The 20180-nt window shown below is 32.2% G+C and overlaps 1 protein-coding gene across 1 annotated transcript in view; it reads left to right on the top strand.

Annotated features, from left to right (window-relative positions):
• Positions 1-20180, top strand: part of LKRSDH (lysine ketoglutarate reductase/saccharopine dehydrogenase) — a 316693-nt gene that overhangs the window by 117960 nt on the left and 178553 nt on the right. The gene's annotated exons all lie outside the window — the stretch shown is intronic.

The raw sequence follows: 20180 nt of genomic DNA, 5'->3' as shown, positions 1-20180 counted from the left end.
TTAAAGTTAATTTATTATGTGTGTTTATCTCACTTATCTGGTCAACCCGACACGCCGGGCCCCCCATAACCCGGGCCCCCAGGCTAGAGCCCTGTCAGCCCTCCCAAGCTATGACCTATACCACTACGGAATTCGGGTGGACACGGAGAATTTTTTGACAGTTCCATTAGGGATTGGGTTTCTAAAAAAACCCGACATTAGTATTTCGAAATTTTGTGTTGGAAATTAAAATCTAAGAAATTTTTATTTGTCTAAGCCCAAAGGTATAGTTTATTGGCTTTCAATTTCAATGTTTAAAACGGGGGTTTGTTAAAGTTTGGTAAAAGCATAAAATGTTTTAAAATGGGGGTGCCAGGGCCCCTTGCCCCTCCCCCCCCTGAGTGCGCCACTGACTGTTGGTCACTAAAGACTAAAATTTTTGGGGAGGTGAGCTTTGAATTTTTATTTTCTGATTTCGGGGGCCCGTGGTATGAAAAAGTTTGAGAAGCACTGGTCTAGACTCAAGAGCTACAATATGTATGCCAAATTCCACCGAAAAAAATGTTCTTTTGATTTACACCACCGCCGACTGTGGTGGTTTTAGTCGTTCTTTTCGCCGAATTTTTATTGTCGATTTTTTAATATTGAGGTTCCAAAATATTAATTGACAATGGACAAAAAAAAGTATTATTGCATACACAAACCTCTTCAACACAATACAGCCTAATTTCTCGTTTATCGGTCTTTTGTCTATTGTCCTCGGTGTACACCAGTCCGGAATTCGAGTGGACAACGAGAATTTTTTGACAGTTCCATTAGGGATTGGGTTTCTAAAAAACCCCGACATTTTCGAGATTTTTGTGTTAGAAATTAAAATCTAAGAAATTTTTCTATAAATGTGCTGGTGAATTACATTCTGATAATTTTAATTTTGGGGGGTGCCAGGGCCCCCTGGCCCACCCCCTGGGTGCGCCACTGTCCGTTATATTAGGCCCCCATAGACGGACAGTTCTCGTAGCAGTTTGAACATGGCACAGACAATAACTGTTCAATAACTGTACGTTAGTGGACACACCACAGATCAGTTTAGCTACCCCATTTAAATCTGTCGAACTGTCAACAGACGTGCCCATATACGTACAGTTATTGTCTGTGGCAGATCAAGTGTCAAAAACTATGGAGGTTATGTTCGCCGAGATCATACACAGGGGTACCATGTGTTAAATTAGTTTTAGGTAGGGTATACTTGAACGAACGATTGATCTACGAATATTTTTACTTTGTTAGATTTATTATGATTACAATTTATTGTTTGTGTAAATATATGTCCAGATTCTTTTATTTTGAATAAATTATTCATAGTATACTAATTGTTGTTTTAATAAAATTTAATTAGATAAAATACATACGTATTGTTTTATTTAAATCAGGGTTATATACATTAAATGTATGTAATATGTTTTATTCAATCACCAAAACAATTTACTTATTGGTTTTGAATAATATACTATATTAATTTGGTACAGACATATTAACAACACAATAAATATTGTTTGCGGTACCTAGTTGACACTTTACAATATTCGTAATTATATAATATGAGTAGCAAAAGCATACGCAACAAAAATAATATACTTCTTATCGAACGAACTTAGAAGATTATGACAGAACTGTCAAAATTTGCCGCCAAATTGCGCCAGCTACTCCTACTTTACGACACAGCTAGCTAACGTCACCCGAAAACTTTCGGTGAGTTGAAATTCCAACAGTTTTACAAAAACACGGGAGTGGGAGGTCGCTGGCAGTTTGAACATGGCACACATCTGAAAGGTCGAAAAGTGTCCGTCTATGGGCGCAGCAGATTATCTACCAAAGATAACTGTATGGTTATTAACTGGCATGTTCAACCTGTTACGAGAACTGTCCGTCTGTGGCCGGCAATTGTTATGTTAAGTAACGTTACACATCGTCGCTATAGGATTTGTTTCCCGAATATCCATTTTTGTCGAAATCGACATTTTAATGCAGTTCAATCTACCGAAATTATTTATAAAAACAATATATTTTTATCTAGGAACAGAGATATTTTTTTAAAAAACCCGAATACGCCATGTTAAGTTACAATTACTCCGTGGTATTCTCCCGAATGTCCAACTATTCGTACCTGAATATCCAAGTTAATTTCGGTCGAAGTAGATTTCTGGCTGAGTTTTTATTTCCCGAATATGACTTTAGCCAATCAAACCGCGCTGACGCCGTGCATCTCGCTCCCACATTCACGCTGTCTAGCTCTAAAACAATCACGCCCACTATCATATTTTCGGCCTTCCGTAGTCCTCTTTCAAATTTCGTCTTATTGATATTGTCTTTAAAGTTACTATTGTTTTAATAGTGAATTCATCAAATTTGAAGAGATCATTCATAGCTGATACATCACCAGTTCGCCCTGAACTTAGAGTTGAGATATGGAAGTGAGTATTTTAACCTAAATAACTGCATTTTGTTTTGATAAATGACACAAAAACCCAACGGTTATATGAATTCTACAGTGTGACCCGCCAACTACTATGACGTAAAAAATAATTATTATTTCAAATTATTATTAATCAAACATTATTTGTCTTTATTTTACTTTTAATCTAGGTATTTCTATGAAAATAAAGGCGACGCTATTATTTATTTTTGAATGCGCTGATAGTTAATTTAATTTAATATGTATGTTAGTAACTATTTATTTGGTGAATATTATATACTTAGGATATTGGTACCTATCTAATATTAGCAGCCAATGGTAATTAATTTATACGTGCTATTATTTTGTGTTGTTATTCCTTACAATAGTAAATATATAATATTTATTTGGTGGTTTTTAATAAGTTTAATTGTTAATTATAGAAATATATATATATATAATAATATAGATACATATATATATATACATAGATTATTTTTTTTTTGGAAAAAGTATTAATATAAAATTGTTAGCAAGTACGAGTAAGTACCATCATATAATATTGGAGAAATCCGTGACGTCAGTTAGTAATTGAAGTAGTAGATACCTACTTTTATTTTATAAACAAAAACCGATCGCCGATAGTCGCTTGATTTTGAAGAATGCTGATGAGCAGGTATTAAAAGGCCAATAATTAAAGTTTGTCGTCATAAGTATGTCACCTCGTAGCATAGTAGATAATTCGTGGACTGGGGCGTAAACCCAGGAGATGCAGGGTCGATTCCTGCCGGGTGTCTAACTTTTTTCAAAAAGATTTTTTCTATTGGTTATAATATATTTTCTCAGAAGTGATTTTAAAAATTATGTATGTTCAATTATTAGAATGGTACATTTTTAAATCTTGTGAATTATTCGTTCAATAAAAAAATAGTTAATTACTTAAAAACTATTTTATTACTTAATCCGAAAAAAACCGAAAAAGCGATTGCCGCATGTTATTATTACATACGAACTTGGGTAATTACGATCATTACGTATTTAAATAGTGGAAGTAATTATTGACAATTATCGTGTTAATAAATATAACATTTGAGGCGCGTACTTTTTGACCACTCAGTAATCCGTGGGCCGTGCAGCAATACGCTCCGGTCTTAAATCCCGAACGTCCATGTTTTGTCCCGAATATCCACTATTCTGAGAGAGCGCTACAAATTTCCCGAATATCCACAGTGAGTACTTGTAAATAAAATGCATTTTCTGTGCATTTAATGATTTATACCAGTATATTATTCTTGGAATCTATTCTTAGATAATGTTGCAATCATACAGTGTAGAAAGAATGATCGATACATCTACTGATATTTAAATATACGACAATGAAATTTGTTTTTCATCTCCTGTAAAATTGACATTTGGTCTATTCGGGAAACAAATCCTATAGCGACGACATGACGTTCTTTATGCTATAATTATAGAAAAAAATGATAAATAACGATGAAGAATAAATATATTATAATCTAAGATGTTTCAATAAGCTGCTTCCATTACTCTCGGTCGTGTGAATTATGCTGCCACGAATTTTCGCAGAATATACATAACTATTGTGTCAATCATTTTGTACATTTTTTAGTATCACTGGGTGACTTGAAATTTGTTAACCGATTGTCATCATACTGATCTATATTGAATGGTTTTTAGAAAACTTTATTAGATAGGGTTGTCTTATTTGTTGTTATTACTGAATGAACAGTAGGTATCCCTACACATTTCATGTTTTTGTACTCTTCTTTTATTATCTTTCGTCTATTTTTTGTATGAGTATCTGATTACGAGGATTATAATATACTGGTTGGCATCTGATCATCTTACATAATAATATATGCTCATGCGAATTATGACAATAACGCCTCATATTGTGTTGTTTCCGGATTGGATGGTTCAAGTCGAGTTAGTAGTTTTTTTTTAATATCCAATGTATGTCGTTGAGGTGGTATCCGAATTATTTGTATTCAATTTTAATTGTGGAATTTCAATAATTCAATATTCTACGTTAGTTACTTAATTAATTAGTTATTTCACCATGTGGTGCCTAAATATATTCTATGACTAGGTATTGAACGGTAACAAGTCAAAAATTCAACATTTCGCGATATTGGTATCAAAATACTCGTTAAAACGAGCTCTTGTCGGTTTTGTACAGAAACAATTTGAAAAAAAAAATTAAATACCTTGAGAGCCAAAAAACCCATATTAAATTTTACTAACTTTCAAACAAAACCAGTTTTGTACAGATCCATTTCAAATTGTTTCCATTTAAAACTGGCGATTGACCATACGTTTCAATTTAAAATAGATAAATTCTGACATGTTTCCTTTTAAAACTTGTCAAATCTTGTGTATTGTAAAATATTAAAACATGATTATCTCAAAACTACGTTTTTTGAGTTGTTACTGTTTAATACTGGATCATCGAATACAGGACAAGAATTTCGCGCCATTTCTATCGGTCCATAGACACATCTAGCGTCTCCCGTTATATGAGCTTATACTAGCAGCGCGTAGATCGCTTTTGTAGCACCGCTGCCCGGTGATGGAATATCGACTGCTGTGATGAAATTCTTGAAGCTGTGCCATAACGGTACGAAATATGGCACTCTCTGATGACATAGAACGCATGTCTAAGCCACGTGAAGAGTCTCTTCATGACTACTTCAATCGTCGACGTTTCAACTAGAGTATTTGCAACGTGGTCGTACCAATGTATCTCTATGAATCACCGGAGACAACTTCTCGAAGCTCAAAGTCTGATAAGCCACAGCCATACAGGTATGTACGTGTATCCCACCTTGGCCATGCGGATAGATAGGCCAACGCACGTATATATTAATTATTTAGTTGCTAGGACTCCCTTAGCAACCAATAATAGTGTTGTACTTTTTACGAATTTTTTCCGAACAAAATAACTTTCCATACAAAACAGAATTAACTGAAAATGAATTCAATTCTGCTTAAAAATGACTTAAAAGAATGCATTGTCATCGTGTTCTGACATATCCTAAAAATTTCAAATGTCTAGCTAGTCGGAAAGCTAGTTAAAAATCGATTACAAGATTCGTATTGGACAAACAGAAAAAAAATTGTACTGGAGAAACACGTCGGCAAACGTGACACTTACATAGTTTAGTTAATAGACGGGCATGCCGGTAAACTGCTGTTCCATGATTAATAATTAATAGTAGGTGATGAAAACATATTTTGCGAATTTAGGAAATATTTATCTCTGAAAGTAACAAAAACCAAGTATAAAAAGACGACGTTACAAAAACTGGCATTCTAACAAATATGGACAAAAAGCGTTCATATGAGCAGAAAAAAATAATATCCCTGACCCTTCTTATGAAAAGATGGATGAGGTTGTTGACTCGCACAACGAACATTGCCAAGATTTTCTTTAGTTTTTTTATCAAGGCGTCTGAAAAAAAATGATAAACGAATAGAATAGGAGAAACGGAACAATAAAATATATCATTAGTATTTCTATTCAAACAAACTTGTTAATAAAAAATATACCAATTGTTAGCAAAATAACAGAGATTGTATGTAATTTTGTTTTATTTAGTTATTCAATCTATTGTCTTGGCAAAAGCTCAATACTTATATTATAACTATGTATAATAATATATACCATTGACGAGGAGTGTATGAAGGGTATTAAGGTTTGACATAAATAATGCATACTTAGTCAGTCATATTTATTTGTTTTTGTTGAATTAAGAATACATATTACAGGTGGTGTTGGTTAGTTTTTTTATAATTCATTAAACCTTGCTACACCAAACCACAATCGATAAAAAATATTCTTCTATCACTATAAAATATCTAAAATAATGTATAGTTTAATAATATAATTTTAGATGTTTTATAGGTAAAAGAATATTTTTTCACCATTATTTTATAGTTTTATTGAATTTTAGAAATTAACAAATTCTATCTATATATTGTAGTCTTAGTTCAATGAAAACAAAAACTCTTGAGTGGCAAAGTTTAGTGTGCACTATTTATGTCGGATCTTAACAGCCTACTTCCACACTTCGCCATTTATATATACACAAAAACAACCAAATAACTTTTATTGTAGTATAATTTCAATTATAAATAACCTTGTCAATTATTAAAAAAATATACACCAATCTGATATTTTATAAAATATAATATTATCGCATTTAACTATTTATTTAATATAATAAGTATGTACGTGTTTTGATTAGAATGTGCATCACACTTATTTTTAATTTCAGTTATAGAATATTATGATAATTATTGTTATTGCTGTGAAGTGAGATAGATGGGCAGGAGGGTCGGTCGAAATTCGAAAGAGAGCTTTTATTATGATGTGAATGCAAAGTGATAAATCAGATCTTAGTTATTGAGTAATCAGTATACTTTATGTTATTCATCAAGACAATACAATATTCAAACTTCAGACACATGTCTCACTAGTACAATTAATTATAAATTACAATTATTAATAAATACAATAACTACAGTGAAATGCAAAAAACACAGGAATCTGAGACACTTTTTTGCATTGAAAAGTCAGTTAATAAATCATTGTATGAGTCTTTGGAAATGAAGATATTATATATTTCTGTGAATATAATGTTTGTGCAGAAATATTGCAAAAAATATAAAAAGATATAATATTACTTATCTGTTACATCTGTTTAGGAATTAAATTGCTGAGATTATATTAATAGAAAAATGACGGCAATACTATATTTTTTTTTCATTTGATTGATCGTATACTTTGTAGTTTATAGCGTAATTTCATAAGCATTATACCCCATTTACAGGTGAATTTACTTCTAAATTTTCATACGACAGTAGAAATTTTTTCGACCTGCGCCTGCGCAGTAGACCGATAGTGGCAAACCTGCCGGAAAAAAAACGAACTATACTCATTTTGAGGTTAAACAATTTTCACTACCTGTCAAATAGTACCATAAAATGACAACATCGCGTCTCGCTTACTCTTGAAGAATGTGATTGGAGAGACAGTCAGCACTTTTACGTGTAAACAGTTACTGTCACGATAGCTTAAAATACACACTATTGCTGTCAGTAAATCCATGCACGTGTACAGGTGTTATTTCTTAAGCTCTATGGTCAAATATATCAAATATATCGTTACAATAAATATTCAACTTACGATACAAATGAGGTTTAGTATAGATTTAGTATATCAAACATAGTTATTAAAATATACGAAACATAGTACCAATGCTTAAAATCTTACATTAATAATATATTTTTGCATTTGCCGCGGCGTTTTAAGAATCATTCGCGACTTTATAGACAGCCAATATCCGTGCCGATATGCGCTAAAACTATTATTTTTGTTCGTCAGAAATATATCTACAGTGTTGAAGTTTATTATTAGAAATATTTTCATTCTGTCGCTATGTTACGAATTCAGAAGCTAGTAGAAAATATTCCATTAATTTGAATTTCGTATGCACTGGATAGCTTTTAACTGCAAACGAGTTTATTGCTGAATTGTCAAAAAATGCTGTTTTACGGTTAAAACGAATGTTTTAGTTAATAATGGTTTATAGTTCACAAAATGCTGAAAATCTTTTAACACGGACTATGGTCTTTCCAACTTCAATTAATTCTGTCAATACCAAGAACTTTCAAATGAAAGTTTCTATAATTTTATTTAATTATTATTTATTTGTACAGTCAAATAATTATATTGCCGAAATAACTAAAGTCTCTTGAACTGTTTTGTGGTTTTTCATAATATACTGAGAGTGCACAAAACTTAAGAAAATATTCAAAAGAAAAATAATAGATAAATCAAGTTATAATAAAATTAAATAAAAACCAAAGAATAACTTCGAAGAAAAAATAAACAATGAAATCAAATTTCTAAGCAAAAATAATCGTAGAAAAATACGTCTACTACCTACCCCACACGACACTCGGTCTTAATCAAGCCTATCATAAGGACTTACATTTGGATGTGAAGTATCACCAGTTATTTACGCCTGGGAATGTCTCAGGAGCAGATGCTCAAGACTGTTCGCCACGCACGCAAGTGTGCTTTGACTGAGTTTACTAAGGCTTAATTTAACAAATAGTTTCCATGAGAGAGAGAGGAGCATGAAGAATTAACAAAAATAAATAATCCTATTTAATTTACATATAATAATATAAACTCTATAAAATGTTCACTCAATTTTTTTACCATTACTTCAATCTTTAAAAATAGATATGTACCTACATAATCTCTTAAAAACTCAGACATTCAGTATTTGAATATCGTTAAATTTAATATTAGATCCGTTCTCGAATTAAAATTAATTTAAAGTTAAGTAACGAAGGAACCATAAGATTTTATTTTAGATGATTCCTATTTTCTTTATTTACTACACACACATCGCAACACTGTGTCTCTTGGAAACGCATTGATTGACCAACCGCTGCACGGTTCACGCTATTGGTGTCTGATAAATGTGGTTATGGCTTCGATCACATATCATAATATAATAATTGACGGGTGCATATAAATTCAATTTGAAAAATTATCCTTTTTCTGGATACGCTCAAAAACAATGTGCAGGAAACCTCATGTTCTAGTGTCTTAAAACCTAGTGTTTTTTTGTGTTTCACCCAAGTTTCCCCATTATATATTATATTATTAAATTAGTATGGCATAAACTATTTTTTAAGAAAACACGTATTTTATAATTTGAAACACGACGAAATAAGTGAATAAAATGTCTTATATATTTTATAATTCTTTCTAGACTTTGGTAAATAAGTTATCATCTATCCATTATCTACCAACTTGGCTTGTGAAGGCAACAGTTTCTAAAAGGTAGCACAAATATAAAAATATCACGCAGAACTCGTTTCATCTATCTGAAGTCTTATTTTATATTATATATAAAAACTGTACTACATGTTAGAACGGAAAATTTTATGGGTAATGGATTTTACATTCGTCGACTAGCGAGATAAGGGTGGATTTTTTATCACGATGCCCCATAATATTATATAATATATAATATATGCCAATTTGGTATGGATTGAATTAGGGCGCCTGAATAGTCTGTTCTGTGACCTCCCATCGAGTCTTAGGGGTAAAGTGTTCAACCAATGAGTGCCACTAACGCTAACATATGCGTGCGAAACATGGACTATTAAGCGCGAATTATATTATGGTGCATGTCGCTGACTATCACGTGACGTCACAGTAAGCTGCCGCTACGGGAAAAAATGTGTTATGTCGTTTTTCTTGGTGTTTAAAATATTATCAGACTGATGCTCTAATCCCGTAGCACATTTTGAACCTTTAAACGAACACTGTCAGTTGGCAAATTCTGCCGAAATCATCAGAGCAACAATGAGGTCACCTAAGATTGAAATGCACTGCATCGACACCTGCATGACTCAATGAACGTTTTTATCATCTTCTACATGCATACACTTTTCGACTGTCATGTCAAAATCACGTTTTTTTGTTTTTAACGGTTGGTACTATGTATTTTCCATAAGAATGTTGTCTATTATCTATGGTCTGCAGGTTGGGTTCTGTTCAAAATAGTACAAAGTATTACAGAATATTGTTGTTTTTATTTAATAAAACGCAATTTTTTTTATAGTACTTATTCCACTTTTAATTAATATATTAGGACCGGTTTCGTCCGCTTCAGTGGGACATTTTCGACTGTCGAAAATGTCCCACTGAAGCGGACGAAACCGGTCCTAATATATTAATTAAAAGTGGAATAAGTACTATAAAAAAAATTGCGTTTTATTAAATAAAAACAACAATACAATGCAGTTCCACCATGAATTGACAGTTAACAAAATAAAGGAAATTACAGAATATATTTTACTATAAAACGTTACGTTTATTACATAAAATTACTAAGGATGGCATTAGTCTATTAAATATCTTTTATGAAAAATATTTTATAAAATCTTTGGAAGGTCACTACAATGTAACTTCCGAACAAGAATTAACTGTGATGGTTTCATGCAAAATTTTATGTAAAAGAAAAATAGCCACTCATAATGACGTGCTTAAAAAATAATAGTTATTGTTGTAGATAAACCGTGTTACCAAATTGTCGATATGGATTGCATAAAATAATATTAAAATGCTTTAATATTTTACTTTTGAATACTATTTATTTGAGTGTGCAATATAACATGCTTTGCCGATAATGTAATATTCATATCGACGACGCGGGAAATACCCGGGTGCCTACATAATATTCCAGAGATTTCGCATCCGGTGTTGCGACTACTCGCAAACAATATTCATGTCGCAGTTTTGCACGCAAGCTGTCGCCTATTTCGCGAGTCGCTGCTGATCCACAACCACACACGACAACACGTATAACTAAACTCAACAAATATGATGGTTACATTATAATATGTAAGTAAATAACTAGTTTTTCGCAGACTACTTTAATGGTAACTATCTTTAATTTCATTTATTAAATGTTATTATTTAAGTGTATTACAAATTAAAGTTTAATATGTTTAGAAGATAGTACACTTTTTGGGATCGATTACAATCCGTCTATTATATTAAACGTGTAAAGAGTATATTTCATCAACGGCCGGGGTTGATCCACTGCTGGATGAAAGCCTTTCCTAGCTCGTCATCTCGGGCCCTAGTGTTTTCGCTGTCACGTATATCCACCGAACGTTATCATTTAGTCTATTCAGCAGGTTTTAGGGTATCCCTATGGGGATTTAGTGCTCCTTGGGTACCACTGTATGACGGTATTTGTCCAGCGGTTGTCCACGCACCGAACGACATGTCAGCTCATTTCCATTTCATCTACTTAGTGACCTCTGTTATATCGCGAGCAAGGAGTACCTATATTATTTTTTTATTATACTTTTTATTCAGTTTTTTGGCCAGTATAGATTTAAGAATTGCCATCTAACAAAAATGCTTGTGAAGTTAGCAAGGTAAACGTTATTAATTTATTTACAGATAACTTTTTAATATAATATTATACTTATATATTATTCTTCCACTTTTATGTAATATTAAAAACCAAACATAATATTTTTACTAAATCAATTTTATTTTTCATTAACGGTGATGAGATGTTCCGGCCAGCTAGGATAGTATTGCATTACATCACCATGTTCGATCGTATGGGTCTCCACAGACTGGAGGTTGTATTAGCAGATTTTTTTTTTACGAGAAATGGATGTTAGGCACTTGTTCAACCTATTAGGTCCAAACACACATTTAAAAGCAATACAGGAATTTTCCAGACCCGGAACCCACGGTATTATAAGCCGACACGTTACCGCTTGTGTGATATATTATTATTATGCGGTATTCATATGTCACACCCTTCCATTGCAGGACGGACAAGTTATTATATATATTTCTCAAATTAATATTTTTTTGTGGATGTATTGTATTTAAAAAAATCATAAAACGATTAAAACGGTTAGATTAATCGTAATTTTTATCAATTAAACTTTACAGCTGCTTCAGAGGTTACTTTAGATCTTTTATATTATGTTGCATATTTTTTATTATTAGTACATCTGTTTTTGTCAACTGTTTGTTCTTTGTTTACTATTTATATAATATACTCTCTGTAATGTATCATGGCACTTTTACCAATGTATCTGGGCATACTATAGCGGCCATGACTTTGAAAAATATCTACAGTTGGCGCTGCCCACTTGCCTGAGAGTCGCAAGGATTTAACCCTAGGTTCACTTTGTAATATTCACTCAATCTATTCAAACTACAATCTCTCAGCTTCAGCTAAGTCTGATTAGCGCTAGCCCTTTTGATCATAAAGGTCCTCTATTATGAGACTAAGCACCTTACAGTCTTAGACTATTGAGATCTGTTTCTAGTGCCAAGTGTGGTTATCTAGTTGTCAAATGCGTTATACACCTGAAGTGAACTAATCCTTTGGCAAGTATATTTGCTCATTGGGTCGAGCGAGTAATTTTATCTTGTTCATCTATTTCCATGAACCGTTTCTATTTTTCTTTAATTAACAATCTTATAATACTGTTTTTTTTAAATTAATAAATAAAAACATATTTTTTTCATGTTTGAACCTGATTTTAAACACACCTCAAGCAGAATAATTATTGATTATATTAAAAAGTGAATCATCTATAAAGAATGCATGTAGGTGCGCGCAATGTACAGAACTTCTATTGTATCGCATCGCCAAGTATTTGAATACAAACATTTTTGCAAAATGCACTCTTGGGAAAACAATGCATCCGGCGAGTCTTTACGTAAAAATTTGCCATCTAAATATTATAGTAAATTATTTTAGTAAGCTCACTTAACCGAAAGCGGTTTTATATACTTACTAAAACGTATTTATACTCGGATAATAATAGTAATTGCAGTATAATTGAAAAGTTGTATGGAATTATTTATTTCGTAAACCCGCCCACAAACGTTTATATAGTAGTGGCGATAATTATTGTCATTAGCTGAGAAACCAAGCGATTATTCAATATGAAGGTTTAATGGACATTATTATTAGATATCTAAAAAAAGCAAACCATATAATAAAAAATGATCATCTTTTTAATAAAGATAGTAATTTTGAAATCCTTTATCTCATAAATAAATTAAGATTAAAAATATTATTTTTAAATTCACATATAAAAATATTAGCAGCAACACCATATCAATAAACAATACTATATCCCTCAATCGCACCCCATTCTTCACAGTTTTTCCACTAAGAAATCCCACCCAATTCCCATCCTCTCAACTAGATATATCTTGAAATTTTAATGACTATCCCTTTATCACATCATATAGTTTATTTTCTACCCCTACCAGTGACTAAGGGTGGAGATAGGCTATGGAGATCCGATATAAATAGTATACACTGAATTCCTAACTCAAATGTACGAGATTCCAGTACTCATACTATAAAGCTCGCACGTAGCTATATACCTACATACTCGTATTATATTGTGTTCCAAGTAAGAAAAAAAATCCTTTTGACAAATTTGTGATGTATAACAATTGGGTATGTCAACTGCTTTAAATAATAGTAATTATTTATCATCATCGTCATCAATCCATTGCTAGATGAAGGCCTCCCCTACCTTCTTCTAGTCTTTTCGTTTATTAAAACTCGTTGCTCACAATATGTGCCAACACCAAGGTTTAAAAGTTTTTCTGTTCAGCGGAATTTAGGTCGGCCTTGTAGCAATTTAGTGTCCATTGGGTTGCATTTGTCTTTGCCAGGGTCCGTCCACACACGAACCGATTAGCGACGCTGGCTTGATATTAGCCAAGGCTAATAATTTTGAGTCATTTGAAAAATTTGTTGCGTCATATGGAGGACTGAATAATTCCGATCCCTCATTAATTTCAACTCCTGACTCTTCTGTTTCAGCATAGTTTCAGTACACGAGTACAGAGGACACTCCATGTCAGAGCAAGTCAAGAATCTTTTTATTTTCTAAAACTCTTTCTTTAAGCACCACGGTGCATGGTTGCTACATCAGTCCCGTGCAGCTTCGTTTCGGGACAAGGAAGTGTAGCACTAAAATCTTTTAATTCTCACACGTTTATCTTAGAAGGTGGCCGTGCACAAATTGCGGCTGCATATACATGGCGGGTGAAGATGGGGTAAAGCAAATCATTGGTGATTGATTATCTATAATCTGTTTTCGTACCTAACCACGTGGAGTTAAAGTACGGTAAAATTCTATTAAAGAATTTCTTGTTACTTACTAATTATATTATTGACAAATAAAATTAGGAGAAACTATTTTCGTTGCGTACAATCACTATAGAGGCTATTTTTATAATTTCTTTTATTTTGTTAACTGTCTATTTTTATAAACCAGTATTATATTGTTTCTGGTGGATAATACGTTTTGTATTCGGTAGTTCTATTATACGGTCTAGGTCATGGCCGCCTAACGAAACAGATTTTTAAATGAGAAATTATTGTTAGTAGTTATTCACAATTAATAATAATATAATATAGTAATACATAGCGCTTACGGTAGTCAAATGGCAATTTGTCTGCTTCCACTCTCGCGTCTGACACATGAATGTGCGATCAAAATTCATCATGACATATTATTACAAAGTATCATAAAGTATGATATGTTAGGAAGTATTTGATTCAGAGGTAAATACCGAAAAAATGAAAACATATTTTAAATATACTTTAAACAACATTCGAAATAAGTGAAATGATTTTATTGTCAGATCAATGAAATGCTTATTAGATAAATGCTCGTCATAATATTTATTATGTAGGTACTAAGAAGACAATTTTTAGCCCTAAAAGCTTTTTTTTTTTAAATTTGTCAATAGGTAGTATTTAAAAAAAATGTGTTTAGATCCAGAGCATAAACCAAAAAGGTTATAACTTGAAAACACCTCAGATATATACCCACTAGAAAAAATACGATTCTAGACGGGATTTGAACCCGTATAACCACTGGTATCGCGTCAACTGTGCATTAACCAATTATCCTACGAGCCTTTTATCTAATTTTGACAATTTAAACTAGTAGGTCATACCTAAGTGGGCATATATCTGAGATGTATTCAACTTATGTATGTTCAACATATGGAATGTTACATTCTCAAAAATATTGTGAATTATTCGTTGAATAAAAGAAATGCTTCATCAAGAAGGTTATGTTAGTACATTATATTGTATAAATTAAATTTATTTCATGATAATAAATTATTTTCGTGATTTCTTGATCAAAACAACGTTATTAAATTTTGGTAAGCTATTAATTTAATAATTACGTGGACTCAATTCAAAACTATCATTAGATAATTTAGGACAACTTAGAAAATATATATTTTAGAAATATACTAAACAAAATTGAACCAAATGGGACTCGCATAATATGCATCCATAGTATGAATTTTACCGATTAACGAAATTATTGCTAATCTCGCGATGATTTCTTATAATATATATCTCTGAATTTTGTATGTTCAATAATTAATAATGTAGCACTCTAAAATATTGTGTATTGCTTGTTATAAAAAAGTACCTAATTTAATTAGGTTTGTAAGTTTACCGTAAATGAATATCTTTTAAAGCCATTTTTGATACCAGGGGACCCATTAAATAGTATGGAATTCTATTAGAGTCGGTCTCGCGAATAACCCAGAGAGCGCACGAGGGGCCGCATTCAAATTTATGGACTCGTAATGCTCTGGGTGTAAACTGGTGTAAAGTGCGATGCCGTTTCGGTCCTGTCCGGTTCAACTCGAATGTTTCCCTGTCTCGTCTCTGCGATGACATAGCTTGCGGGCGTGGTGGTTGTCGTGCGTTTTGTTTTCGGGAAATAGAAGACAACTCGTTCGAGTAAAAGCATTCTTTTTTTTTAAAATAAAAGTTTTCAAAAGGAAAGTTTGTGTTTGTATTATTTAAATTCCGATTCCATAGGTATATGTCCACTTCCTGGCATAGTAACGTATCAATATTTATTATTGTGAATAAATTATTATTGATAAAAAGTAGAGATTTTTAGAATTATTATTCTATTAATAGGTATATTGTTTATGTCTTAAAAGTTTAAAATTTGTAACGATTCGAGCTTTCACTTTTGGCCATGGCTCTAACCACTGTCTCAGCGATTCAACAGCTGTATGTCTTACAAATAATTAGGTACTATAACGTAGGTAAACCACAACTCTATAAAGATTTTAGAAAATAATGTATATTATTTATTTTTACACAAATTTATATCGAAGTTTTTATTACCAACAAATGATACTGCAACACGGACAAGCATATCATTACGAAATGATGACCACCTTATTCTAATCGTGCCGATATCTGCCACTACTAGGGTGATCTTTATTATTAGACTTATCATCTGCTACTAAAAACAGTTCGGTGCAGCCGCAGTCGTACCAATCACAGAGGTTTTTAAGCCACAAAATGTGACGTAATCCTTTGTTACCTTCTGCGGCCAATGTTACCAACCGTTATATAAATTTATATTGTACTCACATTTTGGTCTCACTTGTGCACTTTGTGCGACATACCTTCTGTAAATTTACTCCAATTTTCAGCCAATTGTATCAAAGGTATAATAAATTTAAGGGGAATAATTATAAGACGGTGCGGTAAAAAATCGAAAAGTAGATTAAAACAACCATGTTGTTTTTCGATTTATTTACGGAAACCACCGACCACGAAGAATAGATCGATGAAGATTTCAGGCCAATTTTTTGGAATAATGTTGAATAAAATCGACACTTCCATTGCGATAATCAAATGAGTTTTGTAAAAATCAAACCGTTTTAAATTATGCGTGCTTTGCGCACATAAATCTTTCGTGAAAGTCTCCCATATTACATGCATTTTTTGATATGTTGGATGTATAATAATGTATCTAAGCATAGTCAAAACAGTACTATTTTAGAATTCTTGCGATAAAAATTTTGTATCAATAATTGATAATAACATTAAGTGCTTATTATACTTTCAGAGTTTTTACGTAGGTACATATTATAAGAGTTTTTATGAAGCAATTATACCTAGGCTAAAGGAGTCAGCAGTGCGACGATTGCATTGTCATGCAAACACGCCATTGTTCTTCACGACTCTTTATATGTAGATAGAATGGTCTATTTTAGTACCTACTTTCTATCGTTCGGATATTTTTATCTTTAAAATGTTATTCCTCTTTTACGGTATGTACTTTTGGTATGGGAGATGTGAGTCTAATCGAAATAAATTATCGACAATTTTATTGATTATAGAAAATGGTAGGTAATTTTACAATTTAAAATAACAAAAATCGCTACATAGGGCAGGATTTACTATAAGGCTAAAGAGGCTACAGTACAGGGCTTCAGATTTTCTAGGGGCCCCGGAGAAATACACTGAAAACATCTTAAGGCAGAGGAAGTAATTACCTCCGCACTAAGCTCTACAAAAGCAAGAATGTAATTTCATTAAAATATAATATTACTGAAATCAATTGCAGAAAAAAAACATCACTTTAAGATCATTTTCAATGCACAAATATATCAGACACTGCTCCTTGTTACACATAATTTGTGGGTTGACATATTAATAATAAAATGTGACTCTCTTACACATAGAATAACATATTATACAACCTTTCGTAATTTTTATCTGTCAGTTATGTTCTTTGAATAGTTAGTTGTTGGATTATCTATATATTTCTATTTGAGGTAATTGTTTAAGTGCATCTGATAGAAATATAATGAAATGCCGGTTCTAGAAACATATTTTCGAAACGATTTTTCCTTCATCTAAGCTCTTTGTAATCAAATACGACAAATAAAACCACTTCATATGGTTCACAATTTAAAATCATCAGTATTTTTATAGGTGAATGGATTAGATTAGATTAGATTAAATTGAATCAGGATATATATATATATATGTAATATGTATATTTGTGTATGTATGTATGGCGAGAGTACGTTTGTGCGCTTCAAAAGTTACCTCTTATTCAATCCAATGTGTAATACAAGTGCTCACCTATTAAGGTGAAACATGGACGTTTAATTAAAGAAAAATCCAAAAAATATGAGTGGCATGAAAGGGTGCATATTGGACATAACGCGGAAAGACTACAACAGGAACAAAAGGATAAGGAGACAAGCGAGATAGAGTGCGCGATGTGATAGATGTTACTAATTGGATGAAATGGCAATGGGCTAGAATGTTACTCGGCGGGTCATGCAGTGGTACCCAAACGCAGAGTCGTCCCAAGACAAGATGCCGCCCCTAGGCAGCGCCAAAATGTCGCCCCATTTTTTATCATCATTTCATGATATCTAAGAAATGTGTTGTATGGATACATTACTAACAAGACATATAATAATACTACAAAATGCAATCTCTGCTTCAATAGACAAAAACTATAGCAAGTCCACCATTGCAGATACATTTTAAAATACACGTAACAACTTTCAAAACTCGCGAGTGACTGGTAAACATATTTGGATAAATTTTGAATTAGGTAAGTATGTACGTACCTACCTATAATTCAAATGTTATTCGCAAATCTGCGCATGTCATTTCTGATTATCAAAGATGAGATGTCCAAGGACAACGGAAGTAAACTAGACACCGCGAACCCGACAAAACAATACAGTCCTAATAAAACTTTTATAGTAATTATTAATACACAAAACTTTGTTTCCAACCAGTGTGCTGATTTTTTTAATGGAAAGATATTTCCGTTATTACTAAGTTTATGTAGCTATTTCTATATATACTTAATGATTTTCCACGGTTTGCCGCCCTTCGGGTAACTGCCGCCCCCAAGCGACGCTCAATCTGCCTAACCCCACAGGACGTGACTGCCCAAATGACAGTAAACGGCTACAAGGACGCCCTTAAAACTCACCAAGCTCGTGATGGATGACCTCGATTGATAATGATGGCGATGTTATATATTATTCTGTATATATATATATATATATGTCAATGTAATATTATGAGAGAATATTTTTATGTTATTCAAATTTATTTAAAAATAAAATATTATGGTATTATACTATTAGGATTTTTGAAATATTTTGTTAGTGACACTTTGATGTCACCGCAGTACGGAACTTTTTTTCCATATTTACTTTAGTGAGAGCATTTTCCTGTATGAATATTTAAGTCCTGTCAGTGCGTAAGAGGATTTTCAGCAACTACCCGTTCTTACCAAATTTTATGAAGCTTATAATATTTCCTTGAATTAAATCAAAAACATTATATCTACTTATTTAAACTTTATGAAGACCGACTTATTAATTGCGAAAATGATAAATATATAAATAAAATAATGTCAATCATTATAATAAAGGAAAATCCTTTATTAATTTATACAAATTATTATGGTTGCGTACGACTTCACCAACGTGAAACGTGGAAAGAAAAAGTAGCCCGATGTATAGTTAAAATGATGAAATAGACTGTTTCGTGTTATTAAATGTTCGATTTCTAGGCGTGCAATTTTCTGCAGGCGCCTCACCCCATATTGTTATTTTGATTCTCTTATTATTGATACAAAATATATTATTGGTCAAGTAGTTTTTGAGTTATAATAGAACAAACGGACAGATAGACAGATACTCCATTATTATTGAACATACATAATTTTGAAAAGACTTCTGAGAAAATATATTATAACCAATAGAAAAAAACTTTTTGAAAAAAGTAAGACACCCCGCAGGAATCGAACTTGCATCTCTTTGCGCCCACGCACATATACCACTTAGTGTTGTACAACACTAAAATATTTTGGAGTGATCCGTGACGTCAGTTAGTAATAAAATTAAAGTAATAGGTACCTACTTTGATTTAAAAGACAAAAGCCGATAGCCAATTAATAGTAGCTCAATTTAGAAAGCGCTTCAGGGAATACTATAAGAGCCATTAGTTAAAATTAGTTAAACTTTGCATAGTGTTAGGTATATGTGTGTGGGCGCAACACCCGAGAGATGCAGGTTCGATTCATGCGGGGTGTCTTACTTTTTTCAAAAAGATTTTTTCTATTGGTTATAATATATTTTGTCAGAAGTGTTTTCAAAATTATGTATGTTCAATAATTAGAATGTTACATTCCTAAATCTTGTGAATTATTCGTAAATAAAAAAATTAATTAATCCAATACTATTGTTAGTATATTAATAAATATTCAAAATATTTCTGCTACAAAGGGTGATTAAACATACTATTCTTCA

Source organism: Rhyacophila brunnea, unplaced genomic scaffold (assembly GCF_057557595.1).
Source record: "Rhyacophila brunnea isolate RB1 unplaced genomic scaffold, BYU_Rbru_1.0 scaffold_11, whole genome shotgun sequence".
Taxonomy (NCBI): Eukaryota; Metazoa; Arthropoda; class Insecta; order Trichoptera; family Rhyacophilidae; genus Rhyacophila; species Rhyacophila brunnea.
This window is presented reverse-complemented; position numbering and strand designations above follow the sequence as displayed.